The following is a 10,151-nucleotide window of genomic DNA, read 5'->3' as shown; positions in this document are numbered from 1 at the left end:
TGCTAAATGCTTTAAAAATATCTCATTTAATCCTCACAAGGACTGACTCTGGAAGATAGGTGTTATTATTCTTATTTTCATTTTGCAGTTGAGAAAACTACAGAAATAAAGTGGTTTGCCCAATTGTCATATAGCTAGTAAGTGAGAATAGATTTGAAGTCAATGCTTTCTGACCCAAGGCCCAGGTCTCTATACATTGTACTGCCTAGCTGCCATATCATAATTTTACTAGTAAGAATAATTTATTTTCTATAGAATCAATAAGAGTTCTTATACAAATGATCTATTGAACTCTACATAACTGAACTGGAAAAAAATTGAAGTCAGATCTGAAAATGTCATCCAGATCTTCCATTTGCAAAGTAAATTGATATTCTAATAGATTAATTATATCAGGCAATCCAAATGACCCTTTTCCTACTATTCTGATTTGAAACACAGAAATGGCAAATTTCATGAAAAATAGTGTGCTGTAATATCTCCTTCCTGGTAGATTTACAACTTTTTTCTTTTTAATTGTGATGAAAGCACTATGCTACACCAAAAAAATTATTTGCTATGCTGAGTTGATAACCTAGATTGAATTAGACCAAGAACTTCAGATGTGAAGTAAATCCATGTGAAAATCACTTCCTTATAGTTTTTCCTTCATTTATCAGAAGAGTTATATGTTTTGAGATAAATTTATTTCATTTTTAGGAAAACTTTGAAATCTTATAAAGCATGTAAGAATGTAAAAGGAAGAAGAGTGTTTATCCCAAGGAAAAAATATTTTAAAAATACTTTTCAGTTCTACAAAGAGGGGTATATGAGTATGTCTCCTCATCTCAAGTAAGGCAAAGTAAATTTCTAATGCAACTATTCAAAACTAATAGAATATTTGTAAAAAAATGAGAAAGACATACTTGATGAAAAATAGGTATATAATTATCCATTTCCCTCCTGTATTTTTTTATCAGGACAAGTTTCAGTCTTGTTGTTTTAAAAGCTATTCCATTGTGAAAGCCTTCACCTTCCTGTACAATTTGTGATTATTGAATGGGAAAACCCAGAGAACAGGTGTTTCCCTTAGGTCAAGGAAAGTTCACAGTATCCTCGAGGGTCAGTCCCAAGCTGGAATTCTATAGATGAGAAACTTTTTCTATTATTAGACATATAGCAACATATATTTCTAGCACCTGTTGGCTTTTAGATTTTGTGAATTCTGAATGCTAGGGATGAAGAGTTTCAGAAAGAACTTACATATGATTATGAAATCAAGGAAATGACATAAAATAGGAAAAAATAGGGGAATCTAATTGAAGTTAAATGAGACATTATGATGAGACATAACATATGAAAGTGAGCAGTACAAAAAACCCACATCATTTGTGCAGTTTATCCTATCTAGGCATTCATAAGACCCTTGTGCTAAAAGACACTTTGTGGACCACCCAGTCTTATCTTCTCATTTTATTGATGAGAAACATGACTTACTTAGGGTGCTGGAATAAGTTACCAAAGCAACCACTAGGTTCCTCTTGAGAACTATGTCTAAACAGAGTCCCATAGTATAATTATTGCCTTTATGCAATGGGATTGCTTTATAAGTGTCATGGGAGATGAGTAATACATTGATTTTATGAATCATTTAATTTGACTGTGTCTAAAAATCAACTTGACAAAAAAACAAGAGAGTGTCACATAGAATTAATAGGCTTAAATATTTTATTGTAGTGACATGTATTTTGTAGGAGGATTTAAGCACATTTCTTTCAAAGACATTTTAACTGAAACCCTTAAAATATACAAAATATTTGATTACATTCTCTTGCTGCCCAGATTTATATTTGATTTCAAATATATTTGGGACAGGGGAGTAAAAGTGAATGGGTTGGAATGGAAACAAAGGCTTGGAAAGAAAGAAAAAGGAATCTTTCTAGGAATCCTAGGAGATCAGCCCTGTGGAAATGATGAGGATGATAATTATCAAGTGTGGTAGTTAGAATAATGTCAAGTGGGAATCACCTAAGACAACTTTGGAGAGAATTCCAGAATGTTTCTCCAGGTATATGTTAAGTGGGACAGCTAGATAGAACAGTGGAGAGATCACTGGCCCTGGAATGAGGAGAACCAGAGTTCAAATTTGGCCTCAGACTTTTAATACTTACTAGTGTGACTGGGTAAGTCATTTAACCCAATTGTCTAAAAAAAGCAAAACAAAAATAAATAAAACCACCCCAGACATATGTTAAGAATCTTTGATATCATTGGTATTGATATTGCCTCCATAACTCTGGATGGCTTAATAGATGGTATTTGTCCGTTACTATGGCTAAAGAATATCATCCTCCCTTAGATGTCAATTTTCTTTTAATGAGCATCTGATTTGACTAAAGTAGTCTGTGGACAAAGACATGTGTGTGTGTGTGTGTGTGTGTGTGTATATATATATATATATATATATATATATATATATATATATATATACACACACATATATATATGTATATAGTTCTAAGACAGCTGGATTTGAAGCCTTCCTATGTTGGTAAGATCTATTAGAATCCCACTGGTAAAGGCTTTGAGATTAGTGGGTCATCTCCATATCACAGTGAGGCATTGACTAGGGTAGGCTTCTACAGTGAATACACAGACACACAGACACATACACACACACACAAAATACACACATATATGTATCTTTATATACATATATATGCACTTGTATGTATACATATACATGCATATATATACAAATCATCTTTCCCCTTCTATGACATCCCCTATAATTTTTAAAAAAAATTTCCTATAGACCTTATCTTTCCTTTTATTGCAGTTATTTTTGGACATGTCATCCTCTATGCTATATGATGCTATGGATGAGGTCTATGTTATATTTACATTTATGTCTATATCTCTGCCAATTTCTCACTGGCACATAGTAAGTGCTCAATAAATATTGAATGCTGAATGAATAAGCAAATTCTTGAGAAAAGTATATTCTGACTCTAATTTCCAATCAATCATAGATATTTGTAAAGGTTTCATTATCCAAAAAGAGAATTTACAGCAAGTATTGAAAGTTATATGTTTAAATAATGGTCTAATAACTAATATTATAATAATTACCAAATGTCTATGATATTAAGGGATTTTAAAAATATTACTTCCCAGCATGGTTGCTCAGTCACTAGTGACTGTAAGGAGCCAGAAATGTCATAAGAGGCCTTTAAATACTAGGCTGCCTTGGGTTCTTGGCACTAAATTCAGACAACTTTGAAAAGCAGTTCAGATCTCCTGTTTTTTTTCTTTCTTACTTTATATTTCTTTCTGAAAGAAAGCAGAGTCTGACCTATTTTTAGGCTTTGGCCTGGGGAGTTGAACTTGGTGGTTTTAGGTTCCCGGTTGTTCTTCCTCCCTTAAGTTAAAAAAAAAAAAAAAAAAAAAAAAAAAAGACGAGTTCTGGCTGTCATGATCAGGGAGGCATGAAGACTTTCTTCCTTTTAATTACATACTCAAAGGTATTCTAGGTGGAAAAGTTCTTTATATTTCCTGTAAAAAAAAAAAGAGTCCTTGATTCCCTTAAATCCTTATAAGTGTTTCCTGTAAATAACTCACTGATTTCAAATGGCCCAGTGTGAAGGCATCAGCAAAACACCTTAAAAATTAATCTACCTTAATATTGGCATTAATTTTATTTGAAGGAGTACCTTCTCTAAGGTAACTTCTCTATTTTTATAGGCTTTGTTCCCTATTCCATTCCATTTGTCATATTTTGTAGCTTCCGCTAATGTCTTGATAGCTAAAGGAAATTGATCCTAGCCTACTAGTAAATCAATCATTTAGCATTTATTAAGAGCTGTGCTATTCTTAGTGCTAGGAATACAAAAATTGGAAAAAATAAAACAAAACAAAACCTTAATCTCAAGGAGTTCACAGGAAGACACCATGTACAAACAACTATGTGCAAATAAAATATGTACAGAGTCAATTGGAGGTAATCTCAGAGGAAAGGCATTAACATGAAGGAGGATCAGGAAAGGCTTTCTGTAGAAGGTGGGACTTTGGCTAAGACTTTGAGCAAGCTGGGAAAGTTAGAAAATGCAGGTAAGTAGTGTGAAAGTTCTAGGCAAAGGAGGCAACAGGAAAAATGCTTGGAGTCATGTTCAATGAACAGCAAAAAAGACAATGCCATTAAATCACATAATACATGGGATGAGTGAGGCATAAGAAGACTAGAAAGTATGAAAGGAGGTAAGGTTATGAAAGGTGTTAAAAAACAAATTGAGGATTTTATATTTGATTCTAGATGTAATCGTCACTAGGGTCACTGAATAGAAGGAAGATGTGGTCAGACCTGCATTTTTGGAAAATCAATTTGAGAGTTGATTGAAGAATAAACTGAAGAGAAAAGACATATGACAAGGTATTCTAATAATACAAGCATGAGGTAATTAAGAGCCTACAAGTATAATAGTGGCAATATCAAGAGAATAAAGAGGCATAAATAAGAATGTTACTAACAAAAAACCAAAACAAAACAGTGAGATTCAACTTGATTGGGAGTGGAGTAAGGAGCTGAGGATGACAAGCAAGTTGCAAGCCTGTGTGATATCTTTAATTATAATAAGAAAGTTAGGATTTTTTTGAGGGAGATGAGTTCATTTTTGAATATTGAATTTAAGATGCCTATGAGATATCCAATAAAAAATCCAATAGGCAGCTGGAAATGCAAGACTGAAAAAATAAGAGAAAAGTTAGAGTTGGACAAATATAATAGTTTAATACAATGGAGTTGATGAAGTCACTGAGCGATATAACATAGCTGAAGAAAAGCAGTATTTGTACAGTCTTGGAAGACAAACACAGTTAACAGACATATCCTAGATGAAGATCTAGCAAAAAAAAAAACAGTTGAGAAATAAGTATCAGACAAATAGGAAGAGAACAAAGAGAGAGTAGTATAATGAAAACCTAGAAAGAAGACAGTATAAAAGAGAGGATTATCAACATAGTCTAGAGGTAGGTGCTAAGATACTTTGGTCATGTTATTATTTTTTTCTTTCTATCCAGAAGTTTGTCTCTCTTTTCAATTAAGTAATGTCATGGCTAAATAACATTTTAATTATTACAACAATTGTGTAAGATTGATATTATTAATCTGTGAGTGTCTTGGCCAAGGTATTAAAGCTAATGAATGAAAGAAGCAAAGACTATATCCTAAAATTTTCAAATATGAATGTGGATCACTGGAATCTGAATCTAGGTTTTTTAAAATTCTAATTCTAGTATTCTTTTAACTATATTATATTATCACTCAGTCTGATTTGAGTTCTTGGCACAAGATTGGCTGTTTCAATTTTCTACAGGAATATGTTTTGAACCTGTGATTTCATTGTTGTGGGAAATTCTCAAGTGAGGAAACTCCTTCTACCAATACAGATCAGCATCTTTTCTACAACTTAAATCTTCAGTAATCTTCTAAAGCACTGATAAATGAAGTAATTTGCTCAGTATAACAAAGCCAATATGTGTTAAGAAATCCAAGTCTTCCTGGCTTATGATGCCAGTTATCTATCTCCTGAACTTCATTGTTCCTTGTCATCTATAAGACCTTTTCAATAATAGCCTTGTATTTTTAAAGATATTAATGATCTGATGATTTGACACATCACTTTGTTTAGTGGGATTGAGCTGTATCTCTTTTCACATTAAATTTTCATGATCATACCTCCTGACATCTGTGAAACATTAGTTGCAAGTCATAGGAAACAGTACTACAGATATGAATAAAGCCCAGAGGTACCACAGATGATGATTATAACAGTTAACAGGAGCAATTGATTTAGCTCAGATAAATTCAGGAGAAACACTACTTCACCACTGCTCTACAAAAAAATATCCTCACCTTCACTACTCACCTCTTGTCAAGAAATCACTGCCACATGATTTTCAGCTCACTCTTTTATTCCCAAACTCAAACTTCAGTAGTATATGATGAACTTTTCCCCTGACTATCTTAACACACCTCTCCAACTTTGTAGAGTCTGGCCAAGATTGGAAGCAGAGGTGTGAAGGAATTATGAAAGTGGCCGGTTTTACAGTATTTTGGGCCAGAATGAAAATAATCAGGAAACATTAAAAGGTCATGAAAAAAAAAAAAAGCTTGTCTTCAAAATAATTTTTGCCTGATTTTCCAGACTGAGATTCAGACACTTGAAATAATACATAAACACTGGAAATTGTTGTTAAGAAAAACAAACAACAATACTGTATGTTTATATAATACTTTATTATTATTTTATGAGTGCTCTCATATGAGAGGCAGCTTGGCGTAATGAAGAGAGACCTGACTCTGGGGCCAGAAAGACCAAAGTCTTATCTCTGACACATTATTGCTATGATACTCTCAGACAACTGTATTTGAAAAAGTGATACGGGAAAGTACTGGTAACCTAATTTCCTCCTTGGGAGTCTCCCCAAGTTATTGAAATTATAGGCCAATACCTAATCATGACTTTCATATGTAATATCTTATATCTTGGACTATGATGTCACATAGGGAAAACATGCTTTTAATTCCCATTTTGTAGATGAAGAAATCAAGCTGTAAGATTACACAATAGTTCAATGTCAAGAGTCAAGATCACTATCCAATATTCCAATGCTCAGTCTCATCTTAGATCAAAATTATAGTAGAGTTCATAAATGCTGGACTCTATTCTTAGCATGTAAAATTCCTTAAATGATTTTTGGGAATGTGAGTCTCCACACATTTTTTGAGAACAACATTTAGAGTAGGCAATGGATAGACAATCATGTGGCATAGTAGAGTGTTAGTTTTGGAATCAGGAAGACCTGATTTTAAATTTGATTATATACACTTTAATTCCATACAAGGCAAGTGAACAGATGTTTATATTAATTGTATTAGGTATAATTAATGCAATTACTTTTTCTAGATTTGTGTGAATATGGTCTAATCACCACAAGGATCACTATCAATTGTGTGATCCTTGCCAAATCACTTCACTCCCCTTGCCTCAGTTTCCTCATCTGTAAAATGAGCTAGAGAAGGAAATGATATATTACTCCAACATCCTTGACAAGAAAACCCCAAATGTTTTTTATTTTCATTAGAGTGGGAGATCTATATTTTCTTTCACAACTTGACTTTTATGGAGTGCACTGCATAATTTCACATGTGGTTTCTTAATTGTGAGTGGAATAAGGGAGAGAGTCTAGAACTCAAAATCTTAAAAACAAATGTTAAAAATGTGTTTTAAATGTAACTGGAGAAAATTGTAAATAAATTAATTGATAATTAAAAAAAATTCAAATGAGGTCATTGAGAGTGGGACACAATCGAAATAACTGAAAAACAACAAAAATTAGGTGATGCAGTGAATGGAGCATTGACTTGGAGTCAAAAGACAGTGGGTTCAAAATATGTCTCAGACATCTACTTGTTGCTCTTAGTTAAATCATTTAACTAGTCAAACTCAGTTTCCTTGGGTATAGAATTGGGATAATAAGATTAGCATGTCTCTCAAAGGGCTGTTGTAAGTACTGAGTGATATAATATATATATAGTTGTTATTCTCTGCTTCCCAGCATCTCTTCTTGGGAAGTTAAATTAGTGAAGCAAGCTGATGAAAGTTAACATGCACTAGTTATATATGAAAAGTGCTTTGCAAACCTTAAAGTATTGTATAAGCAGGATATGGTGGCACAGCTTTTTTATCTATGAAAATGGCAATCTTTAACTTAGTGGCTTGCTTTGGTGTAGTAGTTCTGGGTGGTAGTAGGACTAAAGCTAATGAAGCTACCACATTTGATACCAATAAGGGTGAGTCACTGGGAGTAGGGGACCACCAGGATGATTAAAGAGGGTCAATTGCTGTAGATCACAAACAGAGCATTTCAAAGCTTCTGTACTAATCCTAAGTGGAATGAGATTATAAATGCCTCCTGTATCTACAGCTTCTGTGAGAAAGGATGATGCAAAACAAGTAAACAAAATTTCTCTAAAAATCCCCTAGAAACAAACAAAAAAATTAGTCCCATTTTATAAGTGTTATTTATTAATATTATTATTACTTATGTTTATATTTCAGATTATCATTGCAAAAGAAAATTAATAATAATAAGTTGGGACAGTTGGGTAGCACAATGGATAAAGCACTGTGTCTGTAGTCAGGAAGACCTGAATTTAAATTTAAATTTAAACTAGCTCTGTGACTCTGGACAAGTCAATTAGCCTTGATTGCCTATTTCTCTCAAAACAAAACAAATCAAAAGTCTCAATCTATATAGAATTTCCCCAATATCTCTGTGAGAGAGGTAGCATAAATATTATTCTTGTTTTACTGGCAGGGAAAATGAGACACAGGTAGGTATTGCTTATGGTTGTATAAATAAAAAGTGCAGTCACTTGAGCTAAAGTCTTTTGATTCCAACCCCAATGGTCATTCTGCACTATGGCACACTGCCTGCCATTAGATGCCTAATCTTATATAATGTTATGTTAAACATTATCTAACCTTATTGAATCATATATCATCAAGGTGTTCAAAAAGATGGAATCATGAAAATAAGTTTAAAGTTGGTCCATTTTCTTCACTATCATAGCCTAATCTAGGATTTATTTGAAAGCTGAGAATAAGGAACATGATAGTATATTCAATAGTGAATTGTGAGAACTTGATAATACCTCAGCAGCATCTAGTTTAACTTTTTTATTGTACAGATGAACAAAATGAGTTCAAAGAAGCTTTAGTTCACAATCCTTCAGGCAAAGACCTCTGTTCCCACAGCAAATATTTTCCCCCAATCATTGCATTCTGATATCTCCCCCAAAGTATATAGACATGGATTCATTTAAGAGGAGAAGAAAAGAGACAACATAGTCTGAATTATTCTAAATCCAAAAGAGAGATATAACTTGCATGCTGGATCCAACTTCCTTTTCCTTTTATTTCACACTACTCTTTTTTTTGCATATCCTCTGCTGCCTCTCCTCTCCTCCCAGTTAAGCAATTGTACTTACAATTCCCAATATGTACTGCATATTTAATTGACTCCATGATCTTGACCACCTTGCTTATTTTGCCTGAAGTGCCATCTTCCCACCAAAATCCTACTCATTTTTAAGAGTTAAAGTGTTTTACCTTTAAAAGATTTTTGTACAGTTGTTTTTTAATTGTGTTCAAATCTTTATGATCCCATTTGGGGTTTTCTTGGCAAAGATACTAGAATGGTTTGCTATTTCCTTCTTCAGTTCATTTTAAAGATGAGGAAACTGAGGTAGACAGGGTTGAATAACTTGCCTAGGATCACACAGCTTGTAAGGGTTGGAGACCATATTTGAACTCAGAAAGATTAGCCTTCCTGACTCCAGATTCAGCACCATCTGCCTGTCTCAATCATTACCTGATAGCTTTCCTTTATGATTTTAACCAGAGGCCATGTGATCCTCATAAATATGCACAATCCTTCCTTGGTCCTTCATATGTTCAACCATATTGTTTTTGTAATTTTATCTATCTATATATGCATATATGTATTTGTCTCACTCAACTTTTTTACTCCCATTTCTTCCCCCCCCCCCCCCCCAGGCTGGGGTTAAGTGACTTGCCCAGGGTCACACAGCTAGGAGGTGTTAAGTATCTGAGATCAGATTTGAACTCGGGTCCTCCTGAATTCAAGGCTGGTGCTCTATCCACTGCGCCACCTAGCTGCCCCCCTACTCCCATTTCTTAGAGAATGGAAATCTGATTTATTTGTAAATCTCTTAACATAATGCCTTGTAAATATTCAACAAGTGGTCTTTTTTTTTTTTTTTTTTTTGGTTTCTATTTAATTGGATAGTGACTGAATGAAAGCAATTTCTAGGATATATAGCTTCACTTTTTTATATGACATAATTCTTCTAAATCGAGGAATAATATGCCACTAAAGAAGCTTAGGAAAGAGACTGGTGAGTTCATTACTGTCAGAACTATAATAATTAGTATAGTGATTTCATTTATATAATGAGCTTTCTCTCTGTACCAATCTAGGTAGTTACCTCCTATAAAATTTATTGCCTTAGAGAATTGCTTAGGGCACTGAAAGTTTCAGAGAATTGTGCAGAATCACATGTATGTTATCTTGTACCTACATTCTCA

The sequence above is a fragment of the Sminthopsis crassicaudata genome, chromosome 4 (assembly GCF_048593235.1).
Source record: "Sminthopsis crassicaudata isolate SCR6 chromosome 4, ASM4859323v1, whole genome shotgun sequence".
NCBI lineage: Eukaryota > Metazoa > Chordata > Mammalia > Dasyuromorphia > Dasyuridae > Sminthopsis > Sminthopsis crassicaudata.
Note: the sequence above shows the minus strand (reverse complement) of the source record.